Genomic DNA, 25,990 nt, shown 5'->3' on the forward strand with positions numbered 1-25,990 from the left:
CACAATTAGGGCAAACAATTCTGAAGGGTGTATTCCTTTTTTCCCTTTCCTATTGTTCTTCTTTTTCAAAATCAGATTTGTTGAAGAGGAGTAGAAGTAAAGTCAACAGAGCAGGGGATGCAGTTCTTTTTTATAAATTAAGATATAACGGACATATAACATTTTATTCGTTTCAGTTATACTACATAATGATTTAGTATGTAGTATAACTGACATACACACACAGGGAAATAGTCACCACAATAAGTTTAGTTAATATCCATCACCACACATAGTAACAAATTTTTTCTTGCTCTCAGAACTTTTAAGATCCACTCTCTTAGCATCTTTCTGATATACAATACAATATTGTTAACTATAGTCACCATGCTGTACACTACACCCCCCTTAAGTCCATAGTAAATACATTTATCTTGTAACTGGAAGTTTGTAACTTTTGACCACCTTCACCCATTTTACCCATTCCTCCCACCTCACCCCCACCTCTGGTAACCACAAATCTGATCTAATTTTCTATGAGTTTGTTTGTTTTTTCTTTGGTTGGTTGTTCGATTTTAGATTCCACATATAAATGAGATTATACTGTATTTGTCTCTCTCTCACTTATCTCACTTAGCATAATGCCCTCAATATCTATCCATGTTGTTGCAAATGGCAGCCTTTCCTTTCTTAAGGTTGAATAACACTCCGTTTTAATATGTACATCTTCCTTAAGGGATGGAGTTCTTGGAGCGAGGTTCTAACTAACTCCTCTGCTCTTGCCTGTTGTCTACATGATTTTTACCAAGTTGCTTGCAGATTCAATGCCTTATTCTTACTGAACATATGCCTTCCTACCCAGATATTAGAGGAACTAAAGATACAGTTGAATCAGTAAATTGCCTTGAGACCTTTGAGGAAAGGAAGTTATTTTCCTTTACAGTTCAGGGCTTTCCAACTGCATGTTGGATTCACTGCTGGGTTCTCCATCATTCAGAGGTTCTGGCGGGCCAATAACACTGTGTGATATATCTCCTAGTATTTATTAGTGCTCACCGGCATATGACACCATGTTCAGAAATGCAGGGTTTGCAGTATGGTTACAGCAGACTTGCCTCCCGCTTGATTCAGAAAGCTTTTCTCTTCATCTGACCCTCTGCCCTTCCTCCGCCCCTTCTCCCCCAACCCCCACCCAGGAACCAGGAAGCTGGATCATCCACTCCACAGGATCTTTCATCCCTGTTATTTCAGGGACTAACACAGCACCAGGCACACAGGTGGTACTGAGTGAATGTCTGCTGAATGAATGAATGCACTTGGTATCTATTGCTGCCCAGGTAGCGGAGCAACGATTTTCCTGGATTTGGGGCCAGGTCAGCACCAGGTGAATTAGAAAAGGATTCTTCTACAGCCAATGCCAGGCCAATCTGAGGGCAGCAGTTATGTCAGGTTTGCAGACATCTTGTTTTTGTGTCACTATATCCACCTCCAATTCTCAGAGTATACCTGGTGCCACTCTTGTTGAATGGAGAGCCCTTGTATCATACTCCACTAAGACTACTTTTCCAGCCTAGACAAAGTCTCATCCCTAGTGTCATGACCTCAGTCCTCAGTGTGATGCCAGGAAAGAAACCTGGTAAGTAAGTTCAAGGCATAGTGCTGGGAGAAGACTAGATATATGCATTTTAGAAAGAGACTTAGAACTAACAGCTACCTTCCAACAACTTAAAATTTACTAACTTTTTAGCTAAAGCCTAGATAGAAAATTAAATGTCTTTGCTCCTCCACACACAATAAATGGCTCCATACGGAAACTACACTGGACTTGGAGTCAGAAGATGCAGGTTTGCATCTTGGGTCTGCCTTTTACTGGCTGGTTATCGTAAGCAAAAGATGTACTCTCTCTGATCTGAAATGTTATCACATGTAAAATGGAGAGGGTAATGCCCTCATCTCATAGTACTGTCATATTGATTAAACACAGTTTAATTTATAGAACAGCTTTGTTAAATCTGATGTAGTAAATGAATGAGTGAGGTGAAAACAGAACAGAAAAGAAGGGTCAAGAAGACTAGTCCTTGAAAATCCAAAATATAAGATAGAAGGGGAAATTGGTACCACATGAAATGAGTTCCAGAGGAGACTTGGGTTGTGATCTGTACGGCCTAACACATAATCACAATATCCAAATTACAAGGGGTACTTGCCTATAGACCCAGAGGTGTTGGTGAGGTTGGTGATGAAAAAAGAGATGATGATGATGATGACGGCTTTACTGAGTGAAGACCACGTGTAGCACTATTCTGAGCACTTTATATGTTTTATCTTGTTCACACTGACAATAACCCTAAGAAGTAAGTAATACTATTAACTCCATTTTACAGATGGGAAAAGAAACAAAGGCCCAGAGAGTTTAATTCATCACACAGCGCAATTCTCTCCGAGCACATATGTTTCTTTTCAATAGACTGTTGAATGAGAGGAGAAAAGCATCAGGAAGTAAAAGCAGACTTTTATTCATCAGGACTGAAAGGTTGAAACCCAGAGTGGTGAAGTTCAAGAGCAGGGGTGGAATGAAGTTATAGACCCTGATCAGAAACCTGGGAGGAACCTAGTGGAAAAGACCAAAAGGAAATTCTTTATGATGGAAGACAAAACCTAGTCTGCCTGGAAGGCGAAGGCCAGCAGGAAGCAAGGAGAATGTAACTGTTGGGAAATCAACAGAGACCAGACTGTGGCATTTCCCCCACGGCCTGCCCAATGCACCAGGCACACTAATTAGCAGGTGTTATTCTCCGAGGCACGACCTGCTGCTGTGACAATTGAGGACTGGGGTGAGGGCACACTGATGAAGCTGCTGCCATCCCAAAGCCGAGTGCCACCTCTGAGCATTCAGCACCATTCCCGTGAGCAATGACAAGGGGAAACAGCTAGAGCTAGCTGTCACCACCAGACTGCTAAGGAAACCAGAAAGTCTGCAAACAAAACCTCCAGCTTCTTCACGACCACCCGGAACAGTCTAAATTCGGAAAAGGAACCCCTTCTGCTGGGAACAGTTTCCCCCAGTGGAGTCCCCAGACAGGCTTGGCTTAGAGACCATCAACCGAAATGAGATCTATAAATCCTGACGATGTCTTTGCTGTTCTGTATTTTTCTCCTTCTAAATCAATAAATAATTGATTCTGTGTCAGTTGGGACCTCTTACATCCCAAACACAGGTTAAGAGATTTCAGGGATTAGCTACAGATCTTTATGGTCATGAAACAAATTTACAAACCAGAGTAAACCGTGGAAATCCATGGCACAAAAACTGCCAGATCCTGTTATGAGAAAGAGAGAAAGAGACACAGAGAGGCAGAGAGAGAGAGAGAGGGAGGGAGAAAAGAAGAGAAGGAAAGAGAAAACACTTCTGAGGAAAGGGTATTTGGTCTTGTGTAACTGGGGGAAGGAAACAGAAGCCACTCTCTGCCGTGACTTGCTTGGGTAAAAGGCTTGCACTGGTGATTTGAAGGCACACGGAAAACAAAATACCAAGGTTATTTTTTTTAATCAAACACAAGTACTTTACTCTAATGAGCCAATTTACGCAGACTTTTTGGCCAAACAGATCCAATGAAAATAAACACCATCGCAAGGAAATGGCACTTTCAACAGGGAGTAGTTTGTCAATAGAAGAATGTTAGACCTCTTTACATCCTCATCAGTGAGTCAGATGTATTAGAACTAGAAAGTGGGAGCATGTAAGCATGTGTGTGTGAGTGTGTGTGTGTGCCTGTGTGTTCTAATCAACGCCGACTTGACATTCAAAACATCTAATCAACGTAGGCAAGTAGCAGGCACCACTAGCATCCTGAGGAAATGGATGCAGTGATATGAGCTGGCCTGTCTGAAATCCCAAAGCAAAGGACAAACAGCCTAAAAACCGCGGGATTGAACATGGGGAAGCAGGCTCTGCAGAGAAATGCTGAGAGATTCTGAGAGCGAGAGGAGCCTGTCTGAGGGCCAAGGAAGGAGCCACTGACACCACCACTGACACAGGTCACCCTGGCTGCTGCTGCTTCATGTGGCCCAGCTGGTAGTGGCTGCGAGGGGCGACCGCCACTTGTGAGGCTGGCCGCCCCCCACCTCCTCCTCTGTCCCCTCACTCCCGACCCTGATGCCTCCATTGGAAGAGAAGGTGGGGCTAGATGAGAGCAAGGTGTTTTAGACAAGCATGTAACACACACGGGAGAAACAAAGATGCTGAGATAGTTCACCAAGGCTCAAGCACCATGTTTCTTTTCTTACATCTTCAAGACTGCAGGGTAGAGGAGATCACAACAATAATAATAATAGCTGCCATGTATTCCATGCCCCTACGCACCAGGCACTGTGCTAAGAACTTCACATAAAGTATTTAACCCAGTTCTCACGATAACTCTGTGATGCAGATTATTTACCCCACAACAGAGACGAAGAAACAGGCTTAGAGAGGTTAAAGTCACTGCTGGGATCAATAAGGACCAAGTGGCACAGTCCACAGAACTGCTAAGCCATGTCCCTTCCTCTAGCGTGCCAACCTTGCTCAGCCATTTAGAGAGATAAATGGGATTCTGTGCCCTAAGGTTAATAAACCTAAACTTGGTCAGATTTTAACAAATAATAAACGCCAAAATGCAAAATCAACCCTGTCTAATATAAGGAGGAATGTTTTTCAACGACAGCATTTATAATAGAACTGGCTACATGTCCACTCTCCTAGAACATCAGTAGACACTGGATCCAGATAACAAAACTAACTTTTCAATTTCTAGCTTAGCTAGAAATTATTACAAACAGTTTTCAGGATAACAGAAATTAATTTCAGGATTCTATTATAACTCAAAGTATAATCTATGCTGAAACAGTAAGTGACTAGCTTAATCTCCTAGAGAAATCTTTCTTGCTGCTCAAAGATAGTAACGGAAACTGGGTTTTTTTGTTGTTGATGTTGTTTTCTATTGGAGTATAGCTGATTTACAATGTCGTGTTAGTTTCAGGTGTACAGCACAGTGATTCGGTTATATATATATAGTTATAGTTATATATAGTAATATATACATATATTCTTTTTCAGATTCTTTTCACCTATAGGTTAATACAAAATATTGAGTATAGTTCCCTGTGCTATATAGTAGGTCCTTGTTGGTAGAAACTGTTTTACTTATAGACGAATCTGCTTTTAAATCAGGAAACTTAAAAAATAGCTTATTTGATAATTTATTATAACTCCTCTTCTTCTTTCACGTTTATTCTGCTTAAGAGGGAATATCCATAAGACTGAAAGTTTATAATATCCATCACTAAATATTCAGCCTTCAGAATGGCAATATTCTAGAATTCTATTACTTAGGTTCAAGGTAAAATATTAATGTACACAGAAATTTGGGTAGGATTAACAGCCATCTTAGCATGACAAATGGGGCAAATTCCGTGCACAACATTATGGGAAACATCAGGTTAGAATGCTCCTCAGACCAGCTGCTCTGTGATGTGGCTCCCTGGTACAGTCACCCATGAGTCACGAGGATCGCAGTTGCCCTAAGCCTGTGGCATTCACCAAGTGGCCTGCTTAAGCAAAGACAAGACTTTGCTTCTGCTTTGCTTCTGCTCCTGGAGAGTGAAGACTCCATATGTTGTGCCATATTTTCCTTGTAGCAAAAATAACCTTGAGGATTTACATCCCTTCAGGAAGGAACGATGTATGGATGGTGACCATTTGGCAAAAAGCTACCAATGTTAGGTCTCTGTGCAATAACTGAGCTGTTCTGTTGCCCAAGACCTTCCTTAAACATAAGCGCAATGTGTTAGCAGAGAGGCTATTGAGTCTGGGCATTGTTTACTGGTGTATGAGGAATTCTTAATAAAAATTGCAAGAATTCAAGAGATCCTCAGTGGCACATGAAACAAAAGGGAAATAAGTTTCATCTGCTGGGGATTCTAAAGGGCCATTTAGAACCAATTTAAGACAACCAGTGTCAAAAAAGGGTCAAGAAGTCATCACTGTATCACTAACCTACCTTCCATCCCTGCTCATTTCCCTTCTTCTTGAGAAGCCAGAACTGCTGGAGGAAGATGCTTCCCTTTTCTCCTGAGGATGCTGTTGACAGCTCTACATCCACTAGGTCTCTTCCCAGTCTCCTCTATGCTGACACACAGTGCTGACTGCTAGATCTCTACTCCATGTGGAAGAAGGGAAGACTCTCACTTGACCTATGAGCGGCTCTGGACACAGCACATCATTCTCTCTTCCTTGATGATCCTTCTTCATCTGGCTTCTAGGGCTCCACGCTCTCCAGGCTTTCAGCCAACCTCACTGTTGGCTCCAATTCATCCTCCTTGGCTTCCTACACTTCTCTCTGACTCTTTTTTTCCTTTTTTTTTTTTGCGGTACGCGGGCCTCTCACTGTTGTGGCCTCTCCAGTTGCGGAGCACAGGCTCCAGACGCGCAGGCCCAGCGGCCATGGCTCACGGGCCCAGCCGCTCCGCGGCACGTGGGATCTTCCCGGACCGGGGCATGAACCCGTGTCCCCTGCATCGGCAGGCGGACTCTCAACCACTGCGCCACCAGGGAAGCCCCCTCTCTGACTCTTGATACTGAAATGACTCAATTCTTAGTCCCTGTCTCTCCTCTATCTTCCCTCTCTCCCTTGGTGATCTCATGCAGTCTCATGCCCTATAGATGATATTTAAGGCAAACAACTTCCAAATTTATATCCCCACCCTTAACCACTCTCTTGAATTCTAGTATATCCAAGTGCTTATTCAACACTGGACTTGGAGATATAATAAACAACTCAAATTCAATATGTCCCAGACTGAAAGCATTTTACACATATTGTCATTTATTCATAACCACCAGATGAGAATGCTGAAATTACTCTCATTGTATAAAGAACAGTGAAGTACAGAGAGGTGAGATTACCTTCCCAAGGTCATACCTCCAGTGAGTGACAGGACCAAGAAGCCACCATCATCCTGAGTCTTCTCTCTCCCTGTCTTCCTCCCCTCTGCCCCCCACATCCAAGCCCTTAGTCCTTTGTGTCCAATCCATTAGCAAAGCTCGCAGGCTCCACCACCCCCATCTCTACCACCACCCCAGGCATCCAAGCAGCATGCTCTCTCTTACATGGGTCACTGCAGTAGCTCCTAAGTAATATCCCTGCCTCCCTCCACTTGCCCCCAACTGTCTACTTTCAACCCCACAACCAGAGTGATCTTATAAAACCGAACTTTATTCCCTCTACTGGCTTCCCTTGCGTGTATCAATAGAACACTCCTGAGTAGAGTCTATGCGAACCTTGTCTTCCTGTCCAGCTCACAGCCTGGTACCCTCCTTCTCCACCGCCAGCCATCACCCACACTGGTCTGCTTTCATGCCCTTGGACACACCAGGGCCACTTCTGCCTTGTAACTTAGCCCCAGCTGTTGTGACCCTAGATCTTACATGGATGGCTCTGTCTTATCATCTAAGATTTAATCTCAATGTCACATCCAAGGAGTGACCTTTCTTGACCACTCAATTTAAAGTAACCCCTCCCTCTACCCCACATACTTTCCCTTATATACTCTAATTAGGACTGTGGATTGACACAATCTCTTCAGACAGACAGCTGGCAATATCCGTCAATACCTAAAGGCACATACATAGCCCTTTGACCCAGCAATTCTACTTCTAAGAATTCATTCTAAATATAAACTTGTACATGTGTGAAATGACATATATTGCAGGGTTATGTACTGCTGTGCTGCTTCTTATAGACAAGCACTGCCAACAACCTTAATGTCCATCCACAGGAGCTCCTTAAACAAGCCTATTACAAAAAATGGGCAAAAGACTTGAACAGACATTTCTCCAAAGACATGCAAATGGCTAATATGCACATGAAAATATGCCCAACATCACTAATCATTAGGGAAAGGTAAATCAAAACTACAATGAGGTGTCATCTCATACCCATTAAGACGGCGACTATAAAAAAAACCCCAAGTGTTGGCAAGGATGTGAAGATATTGGAATCCTTGTAGACTGCTGGTGGGAATGTAAAATGATGCAGCTGCTATGGAAAACAGTATGGCAAGGCCTCAAAAAATTAAAAATAGAATTACCATATGATCTAGCAATTCCACTTCTGGGTATACACCCAAAAGAACTGAAAGCAGTATCTCAGAGAGATATTTGTATACCCATGTTCATAGCAACATTATTCACAATAGCCAAAAGGTGGAAGGAACCCAAGTGTCCGTTGACAGATGAATGGATAAACAAAATGTGGTATACACATACAATGGAATATTATTCAGCCTTAAAAGGCAGAAAATTCTGACGCATGCTACAACATGGATGAAACCTGAGTAGACGTCAAGTGAAATAAGCCAGACACAAAAAGACAAATACTGTATTATTGCACTTATATGAGGTACCTAGAGTAGTAAAATTCGTAGAGACAGAAAGTAGAATGGTAGTTGCCCAGCAATAGGAGTTAGGGGAAGATGGGGAGTTTTTGTTTAATGGATACAGAGTTTCAGTTTTATAAGATGAAAAGAGCACTGCAGAGGGCTAGTGGTGATAGTTACACAACAATGTGAGTGTACTTAATACCACTGAACTGCACACTTAAAAATGGTAAATTTTATGCTACATGTATTTTACAATTAAATAAAAAAGCTAAAGACTTAGAGATCTCTAAGATACATGTGTAAGCTTTAAAAAGAAAAAGTTGCAGTAAAATGCATACAATACAGTCCCATTATATAAAAATGAACGTAAATATACATGCATAGAAAGGAGACAAATTGTCATCAGCAGTTGTCAGTAAGATGGGAAGGGGGAGATGAAGCAGAATGGGAATGTTCGTGCATCACTGTGTGTGTGTGCCTCTGTATTGACTGAACCTGGTACAATAAGAACATATTTGTATTAGCTTCCTGCGGCAGCAGTAATGAACTGAGTGGCTTAAATAACAAATTTATTCTCTCCCAGTTCTGGAGGCTAGCAGTTTGAGATCAATGTGTCAGCAGGGCCACACTCCCTCTGAGACTCTGGGTGGAGTCCTTCCTTGTCCCTTCCCAGTTTCTAGTGGTGGCTGTCTATCCTTCCCTGGTGTTCCTTGGCTTGCAGCCTCAATCACTCCAACCCCGCTGCTGTTGTCATACGGCGTTCACCCTGTGTGTCTCTCTTTACTTGGCATTTTCCCTTCTGATAAGGACACCAGTCATATTGGATTAGGGCCCACCTTAAGGACCTCATCTTAACTTGATTCCATCTGCAAAGACCCTATTTCCAAACAAGTTCACATTCATAGCCACTGGGGGTTAGGACTTCAATGTTTTTGAGGGGACACAATTCAAACTATAATAATATTTGTGTTTAAAAAAACTATATTGTGTGTGTATGTATGTATATATATATACCACATCTTCTTTATCCATTCATCTGTCAATGGACATTTAGGTTGTTTCCATGTCTTGGCTCTTGTAAATAGTGCTGCTATGAACATTGAGGTGCATGTATTTTTTCTAATTAGAGTTTTCTCCAGATATATGCCCAGGAGTGGGATTATTGAGTCATATGGCAACTCTATTTTTAGTTTTTAAGGAACCTCCATACTGTTTTCCATAGTGGCTACACCAATTTACATTCTCACCAACAGTGTCGGAGGGTTCCCTTTCCTCCACACCCTCTCCAGCATTTATTGTTTGTGGACTTTTTGATGATGGCCATTCTGACCAGTGTGAGGTGATACTTCACTGGAGTTTTGATTTGCATTTCTCTGATAATTAGCGATGTTGAGAATCTTTTCATGTATCTATCTGCCATCTGTATGTCTTTTTTTGGGAAATGTCTCTTTAGGTCTTCTGCTCATTTTTCAACAAGACATGGAAGCAACCTAAATGTCCATCGACAGATGAATGGATAAAGAAGATGTGGTACACACACACACACACACACACACACACACAATGGAATACAACTCAGCCATAAAAAACAGTGAAATAATGCGATTTGTAGCAACATGGATGGACCTAGAGATTATCATACTAAGTGAAGTAAGCCAGATAGAGAAAGACAAATATCATATGATATCACTTATATGTGGAATCTAAAATATGACACAAATGGACTTATTTACAAAACAGAAAGAGATTCACAGACATAGAAAACAAATTTATGGTTACCAAAGGGGAAGTGGGTGCAGGAGGGATAAATTAGGAGTTTGGGATTAACAGATACAAACTACTGTATATAAAATGGATAAACAACAAGGTCTCACTGTATAGCACAGGGAACTATATTCAATATCCTGTAATAAACCATAATGGAAAAGAATATGAAAAAGAATATGTATATATATGTATAACTGAATCACTTTGCTGTATACCAGTATCTAATACAACACTGTAAATTAATTATACTTCAATTAAAAAAAGATTTTTTAAAAAACTAATTAAAAAAAACTACAGTTAAGCTCCCTTGAACACTCTACCTATGAGCCTTCAAGAGAATAAGTAAAGATCCTTTAGAGCAGCAGTCCCCAACCTTCTTGGCACCGGGGACCTGTTTCATGGAAGACAATTTTTCCACGGACCAGCGGTGGCGGGGGGTAGGGGGTATGGCTCAGGCAGTAATGCGAGCGATGGGGCCAGCAGATGAAGCTGGGCTGGCCAGCCCGCCGCTCACCTCCTGCTGTGCAGCCCACTTCCTAACATGGGTCCCCGGGGGTTGGGGACCCCTACTTTAGAGGCAGTATTTCAAGAATTAAGAGCCTGGATTCAGGAGTCACACAGCAAAGGCTCGAATCCCAGTCAGCCATTTACAAACTGCATAACCTTGGGGAAGTTTATTAACTTCTCCTTGCCTCAGTGTCCTTATTTTAAAATAAGAGCATCTAGTTCAGATTGTCAGAAGGATTAAATGAGGTACAAAGTGTTTAGGGCATCCTAAGTGCTCAATGAATGTGAGCAATTGTTGTCATGGTTATCACCATTTATAGGATCGCGAAGACCCCTAGAAAGCATTCCTGGGCACAGAGTGCCTTTATTTTTGCAGCACCTACTGAATGCCCTTCTCCATCATTCCTTGCCCAAGAGTGTCATGCCTGACTTCACAGCTCCAGCAATTTCGTTTGATATAGGGTTACACTACTGCACTAAATACTCCTCCACACAGCTATCCAACTCTCATCCTGGGTGTGATCCCATCTGCAGTGTGGCAGTTGAGCTCTCCGTGGCTGACAGGGTCTCTGAGCAGTGCCACCTAAGCCATCAGGGCAGAACGCCCATCACATCACGTGCAGCCCACAGAGGGATGCAGAGTGGTCCTTGGCCTCAGACCTCCCACTTTCTGTGAGCAGTGCCCTAAATTTGGATTTTGATCTTGGCCTCACTTGCTGCTAAATCTGTATCCAGTTAATCTTACAGGGTTGTGGGGGAGGAGTCATGTTGCTATGGCAACCCAACAACTCTGGCCAGAAGAAGAGAAGAAATGGAATCTCAGGATGGAGACCACCAAAGGTTCAGAAACTGCCATTTCTGCCTTTGTTTCACAGAAATGAATCTTGATATGCTAAAATAAACAGACCTCTCTTTTCTTTCTTTTCTTTTTTTTTTTACAAGTTTCCAGCCATTGACAAAAATAAAAGCCTGCTCATACAAGTATTCTATTCACATGTCATTTCCTAACAGGATAGAAACTAAAACTCACACTTCATTCAGCAAGTCAGGAAGTCAGCTAATTTCCTTTAAAGCTCTCTCTCTGCATGAAACGAGCAATTGTCCAGCCTGGATTTTATACATAATATTATTTTTGACCTGCAGTTTACAAATAAACTAACAGAGGGACACAAATAGAACTTGGGCCCTCTCATCTCCCAGTGGTTTAGAGGAGCTGGGGGAGGGCAGAGAAAGATGAAAGAAACTGCCTTGGGACGCTGAGACCTCATCTTCCAGCAACTTCTATGCTGTCCACGCTGTGACAGAGCCGCTCACATACAGCAGAGCTGACTCACTAGATTTTCCTGTCTTTGTTTTCCTGTCTACATTCTGGTGGAGCTTCTAAGGAATAGTAAACGATTGAAAAGGTAAATCTCAGTCAAACAAACACATGAACGCAAACCACGGATTGTGTACCAGATATGCAGGCACTAAGTAATCGAAATTTGACCAAAGTGACTTCCCTCGTGGTCCAGTGGTAAAGAATCTGCCTTACAATGCAGGAGACATGGGTTCGATCCCTAGTCAGGGAACTAAGATCCCACATATCGTGGGGCAACTAAGCCTGCGCGCTACAACTACTGAGCTCGCGTGCCTCAACTGGAGCCCATATGCCGCAAACTACAGAGCCCACGCGCTCTGGAGGCTGTGCGCCACAACGAGAGAAGAGAAAACCCACAGGCCACAACTAGAGAGAGGCCCGCTCACCCCCAACAAAGAGTCTGAGCGCCGCAACGAAAGATCCCGCGTGCTGCAACTAAGACCCGATGCAGCCCAAAATAAATAAATAATAAATAAATCTTTATAAGTCAATAAAATTTAAAAACCGACCAAATAAAGTTCTGGTACACTAGCTCAGGCTAGGACCAGCCAGAGGACAGCAAATGTAACTAACGCGTTTTGTCTTTGAAAAACTACTCTGGGTTAAACTGAGAACTGACATCTTAGGCAGCAGTTAAAATTTTCTTTAAAAGAAAAAAGGGTCAGAAGCACCCCCTTGACCTGATTTCCTTTACTTTCTATTATTTTTACCTCCTTTTCAAAGACAGGTTTTTTTTGAGCTTGAGTGAGGAACAGAGTCAGTACTGGAGTAGAATTTGTTAACTCAGGGGTCTGGGAGTGGGAAGGTAAAAAGATGATGAGTTAGCTTGGTTATGATTATGTAACTTCTCTGAATTTCTAAGGGAATGGCGATTGCTCAGAATTACACAATAAGATTTTATGCATAAACAGCTGAGAAAAGCAGGATGTGATCAGGAAAAAAAACTCTGGAGCAGAAGTCACAGACTCAAGTCCCTGGCGTGGCTCTATCACTTAACAACAGCCACATAATCACAGACAAGTTAGTTAAACTTCCGGAACCTTGGCTGTTTTAGCTGTAAAACGGGTATAAAAATACCTGCCTTGACCTCAATAATTCAAATTGGGGAGCAAATGAAATCACATACATGAAATCCTTTTATAAACTATTAGGTACTGCTCAGTGAATGTATGATTATTTCGACTCGAATAATAATCTAGAATAATCTAGAATCTAGATTTACTGGATGTTCCCCTGCTTTGTACATCCTTCAGCCTCCACAGGAGTTCCTTATATCCAGCGGGGACAAAAATGCAATTGAAAACAAAAATATGCCAACCAAATATGCATATAGGTTTTTAGACCAACTTCCCCAAAGTTGGTTTAAAGGTAAGCTGTTCTACTTAGAAAATCAAAGGAGTCAGCCATCACCCAGAAATCAGCGATGCAGCCACAAGGTACAGAACACCTGCAGGCAAAGCAGTTTCTCTTCCTGAGTGGCACTTCCGTAATGAGTTCACTCACTGTTGTGCAAGAGATAAAAAGTTTTAGTTCATAAAATTCTAGTTGGTAGCCTGCCATGTCAATTAGCTTCTTACTCTATGTTCATAGCATTAACACTAGATTAGAACTAATTACCCTCCAATTAACAATTTAGAGGCCATTAAAATATAGATTAGCATGAAAGAAATATAGTATCCTGTGGAAAGTTAAATTCTGATGGAAAGGAGATGAACTCTAATATTTAGTGTGTTAATGACCCTGTATCAGGTGCTGAAAGAGGACGTTAATTAAAGTAGAGCTACTACCTTTCCTGAGTTCCTGAAACTTGTGTTTAAAAGGACAAAGTAACTCAGACATGCGCACACACACACACGTATGTGTACAAACACCTAACAGTAGAGCTGCTATCCAGTGTGACAATACCAAACCTTGGTATTGTTTGAAACAGACTTTGCTTAGCATGTTTCAGAAACAACTAGAAGTTATTAAGCAGAACTCAAAGAGAGATCAAATCAGAGTGGGATCATTTAGAGGTGCGATGTATAGAGAAATGATGCAGGAAAGAAAATGAAGAAAGGAAGGCCAGGGAGACCGTTAGTCATGATCTGAACAGGCCCAATGAACAACGCAGCACGGCGGAATTCAGCAAATTTATGTTTTAAATTGTTTTATTATAAAGTTCTATTCCTTAAGTACTTCTTGAGTACTTTACATTTCAAACTGGCAACCACCTAACTATGGGGTCCTTTCTCCAAGAACACTTGCAAATGTGGAAACAGATTTTTAAAGAGGTGTGAAGGGATTTAACATCTCATTGTGTAAACATCACCTGGTGATCAGAAGAGTTAACAGTCTGTCAATAAACGAGCCCCACCTGGGTTCACAAACAAATCAAAATGGCTTTTGCAGGTTCTAGAAGGAAACCGTATTCTTGCTATTTTTTGCCACTGAACTTTGCGCCAGCTAATTACAGAAGGCAGTGTTTACCTTACTTTCCCTACAATCTCACACCTAGCGTAGGGAAGACTAATGACAGTGTGGGGAGGCAGAAACGTGGGAGTAATTGCTCAGCAAGTTGGAGCACTTGCACTCTGGTTGCAACAGCAGGAAAGCCCATTATTCCAGTTGCCGAATTATGTCTCACTGGAGTCAGGTTTACAGAAATATTTATAGGATTAGCAGAACACTATCATTGGCAGTTTCTTTGGGTTGCCTGAAAGCTTTTTTTTTTTTTTGCAAGGGATGGAGGGCTGGGGAAGGAGGAACAAGGGAAGCCACCCACCAAAAAATGCTGTGTTGGAAAAGAAATGATTGGGCTTTTTGCCGCAGCACTGTAGTGTTCAGAAAAAGCATGGGGACCCGAACTCACGTCACTATTCATCCTAAAGAACAAACAGACTGACGATGGCTGTCAACTCCAGATATGCGTTCCAAAGACTTCGATTAGCCAACAAAATCCTTACATTTGGAATGCCCTCTGAAAAGCTGTATTTATTTTTCTGATACTTTTTAAAAAATTATTTATTTTTGGCTGCGTTGGGTCTTTGTTGCTGTGTGCGGGCTTTCTCTAGTTGCGGCGAGCGGGGGCTACTCCTCGTCGCGATGCGTGGGCTTCTCATTGCGGTGGCCTCTCCCATTGTGGAGCACGGGTTCCAGGTGTGTGGGCTTCAGTAGCTGTGGCACGCAGGCTCATCAGTTGTGGCTCACGGGCCTAGCTGCTCCGCGGCATGTGGGATCCTCCCAGACCAGGGCTCGAACCCGTGTCCCCTGCACTGGCAGGCGGGTTCTCAACCACCAGGGAAGCCCGATTTTTCTGATACTTTTTAAGAAAAACTACTGCATATCTTTCTGTATGCTTCAAGTTTTAGTCATTTGTGGTCACTTTCCCCCACAAAAATAAAATCTCTTTTCCCAGGTTGTCCTACATATTACAAAGTAATTGTGGTGCGCATCAATTGGATGCAGTAATTGAGAGGAATTGTACAGTCATATGAATAAAACTATTTGCTTTCCTAGCAGTTCTGTCAGTTCTCAGTCTATTAAAAGTCACAAGTGACTCAGAAGGAAAACAGCATTTACTTTCTAGGTCTCAACTGTAGGCTTTTTACCAAACCTCAGTGAGCACATCATTTGCGCTCAGTTAAATTGGCTGTTTCTGAAATTTCCTGCTAGCACTGAAATAGATGTCAAAGCAGGTGGTCTCCAAAAGGTCTTAGATCAGTAATGCTTGGGATCCCTGGCTCAGTGAGGGTTTGTGTAGTAAGAGTCAATGGAAGTGGTTCTGGAAGAAAAGTATGGAGTCATTCAGTAATATTTGATGTCTTTGTCCTTCTCACATTGCACAGTGATGTGTAAGTTACCATGAGACTAGAGAAGACATCATAGAAATTAAATAGGAGTGGATGAAATCAAACCAGTTCCACTAGACTGTCTCTTCACACTAAGTTCTTATGAAGACAGAAATATCCTTCTCATATTTTTCCTGGTTGCAAACTTAGAGGAGAAGGGCCCTGGGCAGCCATAGTCCATTTCCTTCCAACAGTTCAGGGAGAGTAGAAAGAATGAGAATATTCCACGCCAAGAGATTCTAAAGGAGGTAATGCAGTAACAACTGGGAGCTTCCATATGTTGTCTCCAACTGTGTTCATGACATTTCCACATTGATACCCTCCCTTAACTCAACAAGTTAAGTTGAGCTTAACTTGAACTCAAATTGAACAAGTTGAACTCAAATTCAAATTGAACTTGTTGAACTCAAATTCAACAAGTCCAAATCAAGTTCATCCTTGTTCCCTTCAAAACAGATCCCTACCTTGATTTCTCTATTTCCACCAATGAAATTAGCCATCATTTTCCCAGTGTCCAGTGATTAATACTTTGGAACCATCTTTTACACATTTCCTCCCTTTTCACCAATGGCCAAGCTATTTCTGAACAAAGTTGCCATCATGGTTAACAGTTAATATCAACAGATTTGGGCCCCCTGCCCCACGCTCCAATATTCACTGATATGGACTTGACTTAGCTGTGAATGTAAATGTTCTCCCACCTGCTCAGGGTCTTTAAAAAATGGAAGTGGGCTTTATGATACTAAAAACAATTTGGAAAGTACAAAAGGACTACACCGAGGTCCTGCTGAGAAGCTAGAAACAGGAGAAGTAAGATAGCCTCTGAGAGACAAAACGTGGGAGCAATACCTGGGACAGGCGTGTAAGTGAGCAAAGACACCTAATGGGACTAAAGAGCAACCAGGCCATCAAGACGTCAAAAGAAAAGAAGCTGGCCAGCCACGGGGTCAGAGCGTATGGAAAGTCACTGGGGGAAGCACTGACGGAAGCCATGCAAGGCCAGCACGCTCCTGGGAGCGGGGAGAACAGCAGTGAATAGAACAAGTCTCTGCGTTCACAGGGCTGTCAGTCTAGTTGTGGGGACAGAAAACAACCAAACTTAGAACATAATCCTTTCCATCCACCCAATTTCCCTGTTCTGATCCCCTACTCACCAAGCAACCTTCTGGTATGATCTGCCTTTTCATCTAGGTCTGCTTGCAAGGAGAAAAAGCACTGCCCTGTGGCAGTCACACTTCTCACTGTAAATTCTCCATGGCCTGTTTTCACACTTTACTCTCATGAGTTTGGAGACCGAGTCTGCCCCTAGAGATGGATCTCCTCCAGGTATGTTGACACATCAGACCAAGGACTGGACCCAGGAGTGTGGTTCATTCATGGCAATATCTTGACATATTTTCACTTAACTTTGCCAAGTTCTCAGTCTACAGTAGAATCATGTGACTCCCAATGATCCCAACTGTACTCAACAAAGTCTGCCTTTATAGAAATGGTCTCAGCAGCAATGATGTTTCTGTTTTCAAAACAACAAAATCTATTCTAGACACTATCCAATAGGTTCCAACAGTTTCTAAATCAATTCATTATTCAGCTACAGAACTAAACCACTTCCATTTGCAGCTGCCATTCAGACCCATCAGCCTAGGAGGGCTGTAAAAAGTGCTCCTCAGAATTGACGGTACATACCTGGGATGCGGGCTCTGATTCTGTAGTGCTGGCGTTGGGCCTGAGATTCTGATTCGTAACAAGCTCCCAGGTGATGAGATGCTGCTGATCTATGAACCCCGCTTTGAGGAGCAAAAATCCCAATAGCCAGGCTGCATGACAGACCAATGAAATCAGAGTCTCGGGGACTGAGACCAGGAATAGTAATGCTGAAGGCTCCAGGATGGTCCCACGGGCAGCCCAGGCTGAGACAGACCGGCCTAGATGCCGGTCCAGGGCCAGGAGCCTTCCCACAGCCTGACACTCAAGAGCAAATCAGCAAAGCCTGTCTGCAGAGGCCTGAGCTGATTCCATTGTTTGAAGTTCCTAATGCCAAGGCAGAATTACCCAAATTGTGGCCTATTGTGAGTGTTTACATTTATCACGCCAAAGCCTTTACACAAAGTACAACTTTATGTGTAAGTTCATTTGAAGATAACATCACAAGTGCACATCTGAGGCCCATCATAATCCTACATCCTACCTCCCCTGGCAGACCCTGAACAGTGCCTCCACCAGTTGCCTGGTTATTTGAGAAAACTTTTCTCTGAGAACTAGACAATGAGAAGGCAAAGTGGAAGAGAGACATTATAACTATTCCTTTCTCAGTAAAACATCAGAATTGATGTAACAAAATAACTAACCCTAAATGATTAACTTCTAATTTAAACAAAAACAACAGAATATTAATATAAAGAAATAAGCTTTTTTTGCCCACTAACAAGCTGTATCCTAGTGTCACTACCACAAAACTATTCCCATTAAGGAAAATTAGTTTTCTAAGTCAAAATCACAAAGATTGTACACAGGTAGCACATTCTTATACATGAAAAATCAATGAAATATTTCTCTTCCTCCAGAGGAAAGTTTTCATAAAAGAAATACTCATCATTCTATTCCTAAATTTCATAGATTATGAGTAACACAGAAGAACTAAATGAATGAATAAAAATAATTCTTAAAAGATTAATTGCTGCAGAATTCCCTCCAAAATATTGCTCTCCTCTGCTTCACTGACATATCAAAAGTGAGTCTGATTGTATTTGGGCACTTTCAAAATCAGAAGATTTCCCCTTTTTTTTTCTTAGACAATGGGTTAGAAAGCATCAATGTTCTGTACATTTTAGGGAATAGATTTGTTTTTGTTTGTTTTGGGTTTTTGGGTAGAGGAAACTAGAAAGAAAGAATCTGATCTGGAATCTATGGGATGCTTCTGTCTCTCAAAAAGGAGATCTGAAAATAAACACAAATTGAACAGCCTTCAGGCATTTCTAACCCTGAGGGTCTTGCTTGGTGATAGCCTTCTTGGGTCCTCTGTGTTGGTGAGTGCTAGCAAGTGGAGGCTATTCTGTGATTGTGCCATTTGGGTTCAAGAGTCGCTATTTTAAAAATTCAAACAGGAAATCTGGGAGTTGAAATGCACCAAACCTTCCCCTAGAGGTCACACCTTCAAAATAGCTCTCAAATTCAGCTCTTCCTTTCTCCCTTCGTCACCTGATCTCATATGAAACTTCATTTGAACGTAAGGAAAAAGAAATTGAACACCGATTTTCCCCCCTAGGTTCAATTTTTAAATTACACCTACGTTTGCTCATAAAACCCCATAGATTTAGCCCATATTCCTCGAGACTTCTTTCCTACCTGGTTTAATTCCAATTAAAAAAAAAAAAAAAACACGAGCTCAGATCTAAAAACAGTCAAAATCACTCCACCTTATACCAAGAGAAGCTGTTCCTAAACTGGGAAGGCAGGGCCAATGCCATACAAATCTGCACTACTTATCCGTTGCCTCATTTGGGAATCCTCTGGGTAGACCACAGCCACCATAGCAGAGAGAATGCCACTGACTATTCTATTCACTTGGCACTTTAGGCAGGGCTGTTAGCTCCAATTTGGGGATCAGATTGACCTAGTTTTGATGATGATGATGATGATGATGATGATGATGATGATGATGATGATGAAGGAGGCGGCACTTAACCAGTGCCTATTCTTGTTTCAGGCACTGTTCTCTGCAGTTTCCATTTGCTAATTATTTTAATCCTCAAACAACCCTATGGGATGGGCACTGATGTGAGGTCCCTTTACAGGTAAGTTTGGGTTTGATAGATGCTAACTGTGACTCCTAGGATGAGTTAAACTCCCAAACCCTTCATTTCAACACCTGAAAAGTGAGGGTTATAATACTGTCAACCTCATGAGACGATGTATGGAAGGCTCTCCACACTGGCCTGGAGTATATATGGTACCCACTGAATGGTAGCCATCTATATTAGTTGGATGCCTGGAGCAAGAGGTGTTCACCACAGTCTCATGGCTATGCATCACCTCACATCACAGGTGAGGCTGAATTAGGGAGATGCTGTCAGTGGTTAGTGTGGCTAAATTTAAGGTCATCCACATGATGGTTCTCCTGAGATCAATGAAAAAAGACAAACATCTCCCAAGTCCAAAGGAGAACCATATTTTTTAAAAGTGATTGACTTGCCTACCTTTGTTTTTGTCTTCCAGCTGAAACAAAAAAGGGTCATCCCTAGCCACAAGCATGATCTCCTTCCCGATTTCTTAACATGTTCTAGATTAAATTAGTTCGAGTCATTTCTCCAAGTATATGTTATGTAGGGAAAGAACACCTGTTATGTTAAATGCACTGAGTGCTAAGGTGTGTCTTACAGACACAGCCAGAAAAGAAAAATGTAAATGAGAAGGCAGGATCTCAAGATTCTCTCTCCTGCCTTCAAGGAATTAAATAATTTTAAATATAATTTAGAATGCAGTCGTAAGAAAGTTGTTATCATTTTCAAAGTCTTGATAACAACTATATCTGAATACCAGAAACTGATCTTAGCTAATTAACATTCTGACTTGAAATAATTACCTATTAATTATATCAATAAGTGGATTATCATTCTTAGCAATTTTTCCATTTATAATTCATGCTATTTTAAATCATTAACAGATGATGGCAGTGGTATTCACGTTGGAAAATATTCTACAAACCTACTCTCAAAATATATTTAAAGTGACATATTGATCCATAAAGGGGTGCTTTCTTATCTTCCTATATGAAAACTATGTATTTTTTCAGCATTTAAAAAAAGACATGACTTTTTTATAGAATGCTAGCCCTATTGTATAGTTAGCCTTAGGAAAAAGTACATTACTTTATATAGGTCCAATAAATAGTGAAATAAAACATTTTTCTTTCCTGCCCAAGACACCTCTAAGTAATCTTCCAAAGGACCAGTGTTAGCTTAAAAATAAAACAGGGCTTCCCTGGTGGCGCTGTGGTTGAGAGTCCGCCTGCCAATGCAGGGGACACGGGTTCGTGCCCCGGTCCGGGAGGATCCCACGTGCCGCGGAGCGGCTGGGCCCATGTGCCATGGCCGCTGAGCCTGCGCGTCCGGAGCCTGTGCTCCGCAACGGGAGAGGCCACAACAGTGAGAGGCCCGCGTACCGCAAAAAAATAAATAAATAAATAAATAAAAATAAAACAAACAAAAGAAAAGGGGAAAAAAAGGAAAGGAAAGCATCTCAGTGATTGGCCAACTTCTGTGAGTACCAGTCAAGATTAGCAGCCCTGAGGGAATATACCTTAGTAACGGTACCTGGCTCTCTCCACACTAGAGAAAGATCCCGGAAAGATCTATTAAATCAAATTAACATTTAAAAATATATTTGAAGACATATTTATCTATCCTAACATAGGCTTAAAATCTCTAGATCATTTTCAAGTTTGAAGGGAGATAAATTTGATAAATGCTTGGGTGGAGGTAGTTTGGCTAAATCTGTGATTTCTCAATGTCAAAAGACTTATTTGGTATTTCCTTTATGATTGATTCTTGGTAGATATTGTTTAAAACCTCAAAACTGCAAAATGTACTATCTCTTGGTTTTGAAGCAGTAGTATGTTAGTAAATGTTTTAACAACTGATTCTCTGTGGGGTGAAAGGCAGGATTTATAGCATGTGCCAATTTCCCTGGTATTAAGGCTACCAACATGGTTGATTTCAGACTACCTAGGTGATGTCATTGAAAGTGCAGTTGGGAAGAGCTGTTCTCAATCAGCTCGTGGGAGCTGGTGTGAGCTGACTAGTACACCACTGGAAATAAAGTACATCAGCGATACCATATAGCTCTAGGCCAAGTTTATTCTGAGTTGTACCAGAAGCCACCTCATCCAAATTGAAAGCACTGAATTGTTTATTCTTATGATGTCTGTCACCAAAAGACTAATAGTTTGGGGGCACAATCAATTGCACACCCTTGAAAAAAAGCAGGGTAATGAATGAAATGGCTCCTTAGGGAACAAATCCTCTCATACTAATCTCCTCCAATAACCCAGGGCCAGGCCTAAAAGGTATCATCTATCTTGATGTCAGGAAGGCGTTATGTCTTTCCCACACAATGCAGTCATCAATAAACTTGTGAAAACATAGTTTACATGGTGCTTAAAATCAGGTACCCCCCCCCAAAAAAAATCAGGTACCCAATTTTCAAGAAGTTTCTAAGCGAGGCATAGTTATGAGTTGCAGAGAAAAGAATTGTTTTGGGTACACTCACTGAATGGTGATCCAGGTCCAGTTTAAAGTTACTGTCATTAATGCCTGACTATTAATTCTATAGATAATGTGCAAGTAGTGGTAGTTACAACTCTGATGGAAAAAGAGGTAGGATGACTTCTTAAAACTAATCATGAAATCCAATGGCTCATCAGAATGACTACACGCAGTATGGGATACCAAACATTTGCTCATTTTCTCAACTTCAAAGAAGACCAAAATGTGAATCCACCAGGGAACAGGCTACACTTAAACTATCTTCCTATACCACTTTTCTCTGAATTGTGAGGTTCTTCTTCCTCACATAATTTTAACAAACCAAGCCTGAGCTCATGTCTTTAAGAAAATGGTTTATTGCTTTCAGTAAAATTACTGATATAATAATTCATATTTGCATGTTCTTATATTATAACTTACTGATCATTTATGTATTTTAATGCACGCTTTTATTTCTTTCCAATTGAAGGAGCCTACTGTGTTTGGGGAACCACAATCTCTTCATGTACAATCGAGAAAGAAATACATATGGAGAAATATCCTATGGAATATATTACCTCAAGGAAATGAATGACCTTTTCACCTTCCCTCCTTTATTCTCAGAGAATTGCAACAAATGGTACCATATTTAAACACCTCCACTTTATTAAGTACATAACTTCAGTACCTTTAAAAAACCCTTTGGTTTGTAAATATATATTTTGTTACTCACCAGGGTTTTGAATAACTTGTTTGACACATAAGTAAATCAAGGATAAATTTTACTCAAGGGTAAGTTGACTGGAAACAAATTCCAGTTCTGGCTTCAGCTTTCACTAGCTCACATTCAAAATTCTCCTTTCTCAATTAAAGAGAATTATTTCTTTATTGCTACCTTATAAAATACAATTTCACATTTTTTTGACAATTCAGAATTCTTGAAGTGTGCATTGTTACTTCAGGAAAAATAAACAAGGTCGGTGACAAGACAGGCATTAAAAGGCTCCGAATTTGTCAAAACAAAATAATTACATCAATTTAGCAATAATAAATCAACAATAGTAAGTTTAATTCTATAAAAGCTTAGTTTCATCAAAGGAATTCACAAGTCAAGTTTCCATATTATTAAATTCTGGAATAAGCCAATGAGAGAGATTATGCTGACTATATCCAGTTATGTAAGGATGGGGTGATCTGTTTTGGATGGTTTGAGATATCACCTTGCCTCAATCAGCAAGCTTGGGACCTCAACCAGAGCCTTCCCACGCGCAGACCCTACGCTTTAAAGAGTACTGACACAACCACCAAGACATATGCAGCTTTCTGCAATGGCACAAAGCTCTAACCAGCAGAATAGGCTTCTAATGGGATAAGAAGAGCAAAACAGCATGATAGATTAGTATGTAATCTTTCTGGGAGATGGGTCTGTTCATGAAAGACTTAAGTTCTAAAGAGTCAAAAACAAAAACTAGGCCTTGCGACATAATTCAATAGAGTTATGGAAAAAAATTTTCCCCAGAATATAAGAAAGTGTGGAGTAACTCTGAATAGTTTTAAAGAGAACAATAAAGACAGGTATAAAATGTGCACGAGCAGAGGGAGCAAGGCAATTTATAACCTTTCCTATGGGAAGGTTTATATTTTCATTCTCTACACTTAAATAGAGGCAGCTATTTAATGGTAGTTATCTGCTCTAGAAATAATGTGTGGTTGATACAGAGTCTCACGGGATATACTGTAAATTGTATAGCCAACTATAAATACAAGTAAATTTTATTTGAAAGAGGATGGAGTACAATTAAATTTTATTCTTACACAGGAAATTTCTGATGAGAGAATTTTTTCCCCACTCACTTCTATTATATAATTAAATCTGCCTTCCATGTGGGCAAAAAAGTTCCTGTAATTATTAATATTGTTTTATGTAATATTACATAATAATGTAATATAATAAAATAATGGAGTAAAGCTTTTTGAAATAGTACATTTTTAACACTATCACTTTCAGGTAAAATATTCTTACTTATTAGTAATACCATATTGTGATTTCAAATAAGTCACAAAATAAAAATGATAAACATTAAAATAGAGAACAGACAGTACCTAGCTGCAGAATTTTTTTGTATTCTAAAAGCTTATTTATATACAGGTTATACAGAACTTGCAACACCTTTTTCAAGAAACAATGCTATAAGAGGTGATGAAGGTCCTAGGTCAACCCACAAATATCTATGTAGCCCAGGATGTCCCTGAAATGTAGTACTTAAAGTATCCAGTCCTGAAGAACCACAGGTAACAATATTTCTATATGAAATAATTCAGAGTTCCAACTTGAAAAGTCAAATACATCTCCTGTGCTCTGAACAGGTGTTTCTCAAGGGCCAAGAGACTGGTTCACGTTTTTGTATTGTTAGGAAAAAGAATAAAGTGTCATCATTTACTAATCACATAATCTCAGGTATTTCCTCAACTGCAAAATGAAAGTAATGACACCTGCCCTAGGTACTTCAGAGGTTTGCTGTGAGCATTCAATGAGATAGAAAATTACATTCTACCAGAAAATTACATTCTAAAACTACCTCCCTCCTCTCCTGGCAGGTAAGTCCTCATTTGACAGATGACCCAGAGCACACGGGAGGCTGGGTGACTTGTCCAAGGTTGCAAGGTGAGCTTGTGAGAAGCCTAGAGAAGCAGCCAGGGCCCTTGACTTCTGGTCCATCTCCCTCTGCACTAGATGTGGCATCTAACTTACACTTTTGGCAGTTAATCTTTATGGAACACACACTGGGCAGAGTACCAAAGAAAGGTGACAGTAATAATGGTACATTTTGAGATGACTGAGCTGAACTCCGGAGAACCACGTCCCGACCCTGGCCTCACCTCTGACTCTAGGACTTAATTAGACAATCACACAGCCACTTCCCACTTCACAAGCTCTCTCTCTTTAAATTGGGGGAAATAATGTGGCTTCTCCAGTCTTCCTCTTAGGAGGCTGTTCTCTGGCTCTTACTTTAACGGGTAAATAACTGAAAAATCAATGAAATTTTGTTGTAAAGCTCTGTGTCCCTTAGGCAAAAAGGGCAAAAACTGCTTGCTTTTATTAAAGTATTACTTGCAACTAGAAACACTTTATGAAAAGAGAATAAATAGTAACTTTCCCACGTATTTATACAAGGCCTACATCAGGTTTTACAGCTAAGGGGATTCAATTGGTGTGTAAGAGGAAGAATGAAGAGGGAAACACACTAACCACTGGCACAGAAGACAAGAGAGATCCAGACCAAGTGCCTTTTAAAAGTCACTTCTATTATCAATATCTGATTTTATGGTATATATTTATGTCATTTAACAACCAAATTTTTGCATTATCCATAAAATGCTTATTTTAAAGCTGAGGTTCTCAAACACTTTAGTCTTAGGATCCAGCTCCACTCTTAAAAATTATTGAAAACCCCAAAGAACTTTTGTTTATATAGATTATATTTATCCAGATATACTATATTATAAATCCAGATTAACTATATTATAAATTTAAATGAAGAAACTTTAAAAATATTTATTCATTAATTTATTTTAAAATAAGTAAACCCATTATACATTAAAGTAAATAACATCTTTTTATGAAAAATGACTGATTTCCAGAAAAAAAATTTAGTGAGAAAGGCCACAGTATTTACATTTTTGCAAATCTCTTTGATGTCTGTCTTAACTGAAGTCAGCTAGATTTTCATATCTCCTTCTGCACTCAATCTGTTGTGATGTTCTTTCAGTTAAAGTATATGAAGAAAATCTAGCCTCACAGAAATGTAGCTGGAAAAGGAAGGAGTATTTTAATAGCCTTTTCAGATAACTGTGATATTCTTCTTTGATAAAGACTAAAAGTCACA

At 40.6% G+C, this 25,990-nt stretch overlaps 1 protein-coding gene across 11 annotated transcripts in view; it reads right to left on the bottom strand.

Moving 5' to 3' along the window:
* The window catches only part of SAMD4A (sterile alpha motif domain containing 4A), a 235,424-nt gene that overhangs the window by 148,571 nt on the left and 60,863 nt on the right, over window positions 1-25,990 (bottom strand). The gene's annotated exons all lie outside the window — the stretch shown is intronic.

The sequence above is a fragment of the Pseudorca crassidens genome, chromosome 1, assembly GCF_039906515.1.
Source record: "Pseudorca crassidens isolate mPseCra1 chromosome 1, mPseCra1.hap1, whole genome shotgun sequence".
Taxonomy (NCBI): Eukaryota; Metazoa; Chordata; class Mammalia; order Artiodactyla; family Delphinidae; genus Pseudorca; species Pseudorca crassidens.